Raw genomic sequence first — 8,335 nt, 5'->3', positions numbered from 1 at the left:
TCAAGCTGAAGTAGAAAGTGACTCATGTTTAAAGTTATAGGACGTGAAGTGCAGCATCCCTTGATAAAAAACACCTATAAAGTTTCATGGGAAACTGAATATTCTAATTATTCTAGATAAGCCTCACTAACTTTGACTAAATTGACTCATTAATTTAAACTAACAACCTGACTGAATATTTTTCACTGTTGAATGGAACAGACTTTGGATTAAATAATTCTAATAATTCAGTCACATATACCAAGCAATATAAATTAGGTTATATTTACTATATACATATATATATAGTACATATATTACATATTACTATATATACTTATTATTGGAATGTCCATTATAACACTACCCAACTGGAATATTGCATTACTGATTATTTTCTGATGTTTCAATATTGCCAAATGGCTTTTATATTGGTTTAGCAATATTTAAATAAGAATTAAATGGATTGAATGAGAAAATATGGCCAATTTTGAATTACCTAACAGATTTAATTTGAAAACTATCTTTGGAAATCAGATTAGCCAGTTTTATATTTAAAATACATACTTTAGGGGTGCCTGGGTGGCTCAGTCATTAAGCATCTGCCTTTGGCTCGGGTCATGATACCAAGGTCCCGGGATGGAGCCCCGTATCAGGCTCCCTGCTCAGCAGGGATCCTGCTTCTCCCTCTGCCTCTGCCTGCTGCTCCCTTTACTTGTGCTCTCTATCTGTCAAATAAATAAATAAATAATCTTTTAAAAAATAACAAAATACATACTTCTATTGTATATAAAATTATGTCATTAATCAACTGTACTTTATAATGACACTTCACTATTATAATCATAATAGTTAAATTGTGAATATCAAAATTAAGAGGAGTATGCATTACCTAAACACAATTTATACTTTATAGAATTTGAATGGAGGAGAGTTTGCAAAAAATTAATCTTGCGTATCGCAATGACATTGAAGGCACGGATCTAAAATATTTCTGATGAAAACACTTTTTTACAGCTCTTTTGACCTGCCAAATTCTTAATCTGAAAAAAAAGAAGAATGAGTTTTAAAAATATGAAAACCCGATAGCTAAAACTGATTATCAGTTTCAATATGCTTGTTGATACTCTGATGCCTTGAGTAAGGAAATAACTTGTTCCTTATGTCAATTTGGTAGCAATTTCGCTCCTGTGGAAAATGGCTGTGCCTCAGTGGCTCTGCCATAATTGAGTCTGCAGGGATTCTGGTGTTCTCAGCATCCTACAGAATCTTGTACTGATCCACTATCGTACATCATCTTGACCCGGAGTGCATAAAATCGGAAATTTCAGGAACTTGTCAGTGTCTACCTCCAAAGTTAAAGACAGGATGCAAATTCTTATAATCCTCACCATATATAATGATGCATGAAGATTGGTAGCTCACACTAAACCTTGGAGAAATATTATATCGCCATTTGGATGTCCTGCTTCAATCCCTTTATCAAGCGTTCATAAAGGCTCATCTATGAATGAACGTAAGAGAAACAGAAGGCTCTTTAGCCAGTGCAGGCTGCAATGCAAGCAGCTCGGACACTTCGTCCCCTTACACCAGCAGACCCAACGTTTCTTGGGGTATCTGCAGCTGCTGAGCGTGCTGTAGGGAACCTGTGACAAAGTAATAGGTTTGCTGCTACACTGTGGGGCTAGAGAAGATTATGTCTTTAAATCAAAGAATCCTAGGAATGCCTCTTATTTTTGCTATGTTCAGTGGTAATAGGTAATGCAAGAGGTCAGCAACCTTTGCAGACAGGACAACCACGCATTCAGATCCACCAATAAAGGGTCCAGGAAGTGGAAGTGTGGAATGGTTGTTGGAAGAATTAAATTACAAATAACAACTACGATTTTCTGATAAACCCATTGAAGAAATAACCATGACACTTCCTGCCCATTTTTTCCCTCTTTTCTTTGCTGTGTGTTACACGTACATATGCACGTTGACTAATAGCCTCCCCACTCTTTTCCCCTAATTATTATATGTAAGGTTAAATTTTCAAATTTCTTTCATGTTATAGGATAGCAAAGTGCTAACATGATAGAACTAGATGAGGAAGAAACAATTAGAAATCTGAACTTGAAGCGGATCCACAGTCTGATGAGATGTGAGGCTCTTCATTTTGGTAAGAAAATGCACTTCTTTTCATTCTTAAGTGAAATTATATTTTCCTAATAGTCCATACTATTGAAATCAAAGATTAAACTTTCTGGAACCATGCTGATATTATTTAAAAGTGAAAAAAAAATACCTGAAGTCTCACAGGGAAAAATAAAATTTAGATATTTAACAGACGCAAACATCATGGTATTCCACAGTGTGATGGGAGGGAAACGGCCACGCATGACCCCAAGTGAGTTATTTAACGTCCCTCAGCCACACTTCTCTCAACCATGAAACTAAATGGATCTATCAATAAATACTTACGGTAATTATGTATGGTCAAGTACAAGCAGAAGTGCTTAGCGATGATCCTGGAAACAGTGTGCGTTCTATAAATGTCCGTCCCTTATCATACCCCTTAGGATCAATTAATAGTTCATACCTCTACTGCAGTAGATTAATTGGCATGAATGGTAGGCCAACATAGAGAATATATGAGTAAAAGAGAACATGAGATAACATTTCTTCTGATCACGTACAAAAGGGATAGTGTATCCTGAATGCAAAAGAGACACTGTATATGAAGTCTTGGTTTTCCTAGTGAACTGCATCAATTTTGGCAAGTCATGCTATTTCGTAGGTCTTCCTTTCCTCTTCTGAGAAGGGAACCACTTGGGTCATCTGAAGCCAAAGTCTCTTTCAGCTTTATGGAATTATATTTATTAGTAATAAATATATATTTCTCTATATTTACTTGGATTTACTTCTTAGAATATGAAGGTATAATTTAATTCTTATGTTTGTTTTGTATTCTTAAAACCTGATTTTTGTTTTATAAAATTTAAAAAATCAAATTTACATAATGTAGCTCAGAAGTAAGTAATCCATCTATTCTGTGTTATTTGGAGCTAGCCTGAATTAAAAAAAATTAAAAGTCTTCATTTTTCCTACTTTTTATATAGAGTAATGCCATTATATGGTCCTTTTATAATGATTTCTTCAAGTTCCTTGCACAATGAAATCAATAGAAATTTGATAGTTTCTGTTCTGCCCTTAGAAACCAAGTAGCTTATTCCTTCAGCACATGTTTTAAGAGTAACCCTTCAATATTTACCCTGCTTTCGAACTGGGGGGACAGCCTTGCTTTCTTCTTTATCAAGTAAAAGAAAGCTAGCTGCAAAGTACTTTAACTTTTTGTCTAACCTCTTTTAAAACCCTGTCTGCATCTGTCCTATCTTTATGTCGTTTCCTCTGGTCCCAGAGCATCTTCCTGTCAGGACAAATCATTATATGTGGCTTGCTCAATCACATCTCTGGGATTTCATTGGTTACTTCTTTCTCTAGTGGGACACAGTGGTGAGTTTGTTAAGAACCCAGTTTCAAAGTCAGTCTCCACTACTAGCTGTGCAAACTTGGGCATAATTTAGAATTCTGTTTTCTCAGCCGTAAAATGTAATAAAAATATAATTTCCCTGATATGGCATTTGGTGAGCATTAAATGAAAGACTTCTAAAGTATTTAGAAGGCGGCGTCAATAAATCTTGGCTATCAGTCTGTCCTTGACCCGTCCTTCTCTACTGGGTCTGTAACCTGAATGTGTACACATGGAGGTTTCTTTCACTGTAAAAATGATGTCACTTTGCTTTTCCTTTTTTATTTGGACACTACTTTAAGTCGTTCCTTTTATTCCCATCTATGAAAACTTTACATTTACTGGCTTCACCCAATCTACCACGAAATCCAACTGATTTTACCGCCCATTTCTAAAATGAATCCTCTCTGCTCTATGTCGCTGCTCTAACTCGTGCTTTTATTATCTGTCACGCAGTCTAGGCCAAGAGGCTGCTTTGAAATAGAAGTGCAATTTTATCCTAAAGAAATAAATAATTTAGTAAAAGAAAAAAAGAGTCACAAGAAAATGAAGATATGGCCATACGCATCTACGATGATGTAGATTTAATTTATAATAAAAAGTTAGCACTTTATATTACAAGTTTTGATGACCTTCTATTATGGTCAATTTTGAAAAAAGAAATATGATGACAGATTCAAGTACTGGAAATCATTCCATCTTAAAAACTGTTTATTTAGTAACCCAGGAGACACCATGGATGATCTGATAAGACTCTTCATTAGGGAGACACGGTGCTTCCAAACATTTTAATGCAATCTTCCCTTAGAACTAGCAATATTTATGGGGCGCCTGGGTGGCTCAGTCGTTAAGCGTCTGCCTTCGGCTCAGGGTGTGATCTTGGTGTTCTGGGATCAAGCCCCACATTGGGCTCCTCCGCTGGGAGCCTGCTTCTTCCTCTCCTGTGTTCCCTCCCCTGCTTGTGTTCCCTCTCTCGCTGGCTGTCTCTCTCTCTGTCAAATAAATAAATAAAATCTTTAAAAAAAAAAAGAAAAAAAGAACTAGCAATATTTATACTATTTTTCTTTTTCTTCATTAAATAATATTTATTCATTTCATAAACAGACCATTTATTTGGTAACAAAATATGCTTTTGTAACTCTTTACCATAACGTCTAGTAGTGAAGTCAAAAAAATGGCTGGCATTCACCAGAGGAAGATAAACAGATGAATAAATTATGATCTTATTAATAGTTCTCTTGTAAAGAATAATTTTAATTTATCTAGAAGGTGTATCTTTTATAATAACTGCTTCAATGTCAGATGTATGTTTGGATTTTCAGGTCTTGCATTTTATCCAAATGTCTTAGAATCATCCTTTTATTGCTATTTATTGGTTCACATATACGCACACACAAATTCTTAAAGTTAGTGTTCTATATCCACTGACTCTATTTTTCTCCAGCCATGCAGTAAGCCTTTGAAATATAAATTTATCTTCCAACAGTCTTGTAAAATGGCTCTGCTGTATTAGATTAAGTCATTTAAATTCTCTCTCTTTCTTGGGTAATATGAAATCATGTCTCCCTGATTTTGTCCTATCTATCCTCCTATTACTTTTTGATTTCTTGATGTTGGCATATTTGAATATTCCTTATGTTCTCAAAATCAGGGTCAAAGAGAAGACTAACCAATTATTTTCTAACACAAAATTTAATATTTCTAAAATTTAATTCGTAATACATCCTACCAACTGCCATATCTTTCCAGGTTTTCAGTAAAATAAGTTCAACCCAGGAATCACACATGAGCACAAAATCCATATGAAATTATTAAACAATAAATTCCCAGTAGCTTCAAGCAAGGATGGAGGGGGAATGAGCCATTTGGATATGTAGGAAATAATCCAGCGTGCGTGGACTTTCACTCTGTGCAGAGTCAAGGTCAGGCCCATTTTAGAAGCTGTTTCTGACAAAAAAACCAGGAACCATAAAATCATCCCACCCACAAAGAACCACTCAAGGACAATTTTGAGGTAACTGAAGCGAGGACAATAAACAATGCGAAGAAACAAATCGAGGTGTTCAGGGAGATGACACACTGCCGAGGAATATACAGAACAGAAACCCAAAGCACACTCCAAGTACACAGAAGCGACTCCTCGGTCAGGAGGAGCTGGCAGCAATCACTCCAGTGTGAGGATTCCACTCACGCTGTACTTTAAAGAAAAGAGGCACTTAGAACTTAAAAATACAGCCGATATTGAATCACTATGTTGTACACCTGAAACTAATATTATATGTCAACTACACTTCAAGAAAAAAATACTGCTGATGCCAACTGTAAAGTGTATCTGTCAATTACAGCCAGAGATAGAATTTTCTGTAAATAATAACAAATATTCTCCTCATTTGGTATTCTTAATGGGGAAGAACAAAATCGACTCTACCAAGATTAAAAAGCAAGTTTTTGTGAAAGGAAACTGGTGAGTTCACAGAATTTCCAGAAAAGTCAGAGAATCAGTTTTCATGCTATTCAGTCCAGAACAGTGGAGCCAAAAGCCGTGAACAGTGAGAGGCTATTCTAGCAAGACACCATTGCTATCACTTGGCATTGACAAGGCTGCGACCAGCTCCCAAAGAACCAGACGTTGCACCATGGTGATTGCCCACATATCAACTGACGTGTTTGTGGCCGTCCTTCACGCTGCCCCTCTCGACCCAGTTCCCCTTTGAGTGCATCTAATTGGGCATGTCTTCTCACTAGACAACATGTCTTCTCACTTCAAGGAAATGTACAAATTTAGTATTCGGATATCTATTTTGGGAGGGTGGGACACACCCCGTATGAAATTATTACATAAAACAAAATATTGAGGGAAGGTTCAACAAGAGCTGGGCAGTCGAGTATAACATATGGCCACCTTATTCCTGACACAAGAAAATTGTCATTCTTGTGAAAAGTGCACCAAGTGGACGGAAGTCAACTAGATGTGAACAATGAGAGAAATCAACATAAATTAGACTAGTGGTCGTCAGTCCTCTGTGTGTGGAAAACACAGATTGCTCGGCCCCAGCCCACAGTGTCTGCTTCAGAGGCCTGGGATGTGGTGGGAGATGATACAGTTGTAACAGACTCCCAGGGACCTCGATAATGATCATCCAGGACCATATTCTGAGAACCACTGGACTTCTAGATCATAAATATTTCCTTCAGTAATACCTGGTTAACATTGACACAAATTCAGTCTTCATCAGTAGTAAAAGCATAATATGAGTTATTAGTAATTTTATATTTTTAAAATAAATATACTTAAAGGTGTGCATTTTTTCAAGACTTTGTTTTTAGAGCAGTTCTAGGGTTACAGAAAAATTGAAAGAAAAGTGTAGAGATTTCCCAGCTGTCCCTTGCCTCCACACATGCACAGCCCCCCATTATCACCATCGGTCACCAGAGTGGCACATTTGTGATGGTGGATAAGCCTACATTGATACATCATTATCATCCAAGTCAGGAGTTTGCCTTAGGGTTCACTCTTGCTGTTGCATATTCTATGGGTTGTGACAAATGTATAAGGACATGTATCCACCATGACAGTATCATTCATAGTAGTTTCACTGCCCTAAACATCCTCTGTGCTCCCCTGTTTATCCTTCTCCCACCTCAACCAGAACAATGATCTTTTGACTCTCTCCATAGTTTTCCTTTTCCAGAATGTCCTATAAAAATCAGATAGTATGTACCCTTTTCAGACTGACTTATTTTACTCAATAACATACACATAAGTTTTCTCCCTGTCTTTTCATGGCTCAACAGCTCTTTTTTTTAGTGCTGAATAATATTGCACTACCTAGATGTAGCACAGATTATCTATTCACCTACTGAAAGACATCTTAGTTTTGACAATTATGAATAAAACTGTAATAAACATCCATGTGCAGGTTTTTGTGTGGATGTAAGTTTTCACCTTTGAGTAAATGCCAAAGAGTGTGGTTGTTGGATCATATAAGAATATATTTAGGTTTGTAAGAAAGCACTGAAATGTCCTCAAAAGTGGCTATAACATTTTGCATTCCCACCAGCATGAATGAGCGTTCCTCTACATCCTTGTCAGCATTTGGTGTTGTTGGTGTCCCAGATTTTGACCATTTTATCAGGTGTATAACGGTATCTCATTGCATGTTAATTTGTATTTCCTGGATGGCATGTAGTGAACCATCTATCATTTTTTAATTAAGCCTCTTGCTATCTATGTGTATTCTGGGATTGAGAAGTCTTTCAAGGAAAGCTAAAGGTATACGTCTGAACCAGATGTGTCCCATCTGACAGTAGCTTTCAAAATTCAGAAGCATAACAATAGTAGACAAGGTACATAGTTCTATTGGTTATATTAAATATTATAATATAAAACTTCAAAAAAGTTTGTTAATTAGGGTAGATTTTAATAACTCATAAGAGAAATTGGAGCCAACAGGCCCAAGTGTTAATTTTACAGGTCTTACGAATTTTGGAAACCATGTTATTGGGGGAGCAGGAATATTTAAAGACAATGTACCAGGGGCACCTGGGTGGTACAGTCGGTTAAGCATCCAACTCTTGGTTTCAGCTTAGGTCATGATCTCAGGGTTGTGAGTTCAAGCCCTGCATCGGGCTCCACACCCAGCATGGAGTCTGCTTGAGATTCTCTCTCCCTCTTCTCTCTGACCCTCCCGCTCATGCTCTCTCTCTAAAATAAATAAATAAATAAATCTTATTTTTAGAAAAAGACAATGCACCAGATGGAAATGAATATGCTCTATTTTCATTTTTATATTTTGTAAATAAAAGCTCATATATCTATCTGAGATTCTCTAATGAAAATGAAAC

The sequence above is a fragment of the Ursus arctos genome, unplaced genomic scaffold (assembly GCF_023065955.2).
Source record: "Ursus arctos isolate Adak ecotype North America unplaced genomic scaffold, UrsArc2.0 scaffold_17, whole genome shotgun sequence".
Classification (NCBI taxonomy): Eukaryota; Metazoa; Chordata; class Mammalia; order Carnivora; family Ursidae; genus Ursus; species Ursus arctos.
The sequence above is the reverse complement of the archived record's forward strand: the minus strand, read 5'-3'. Positions refer to the sequence as shown.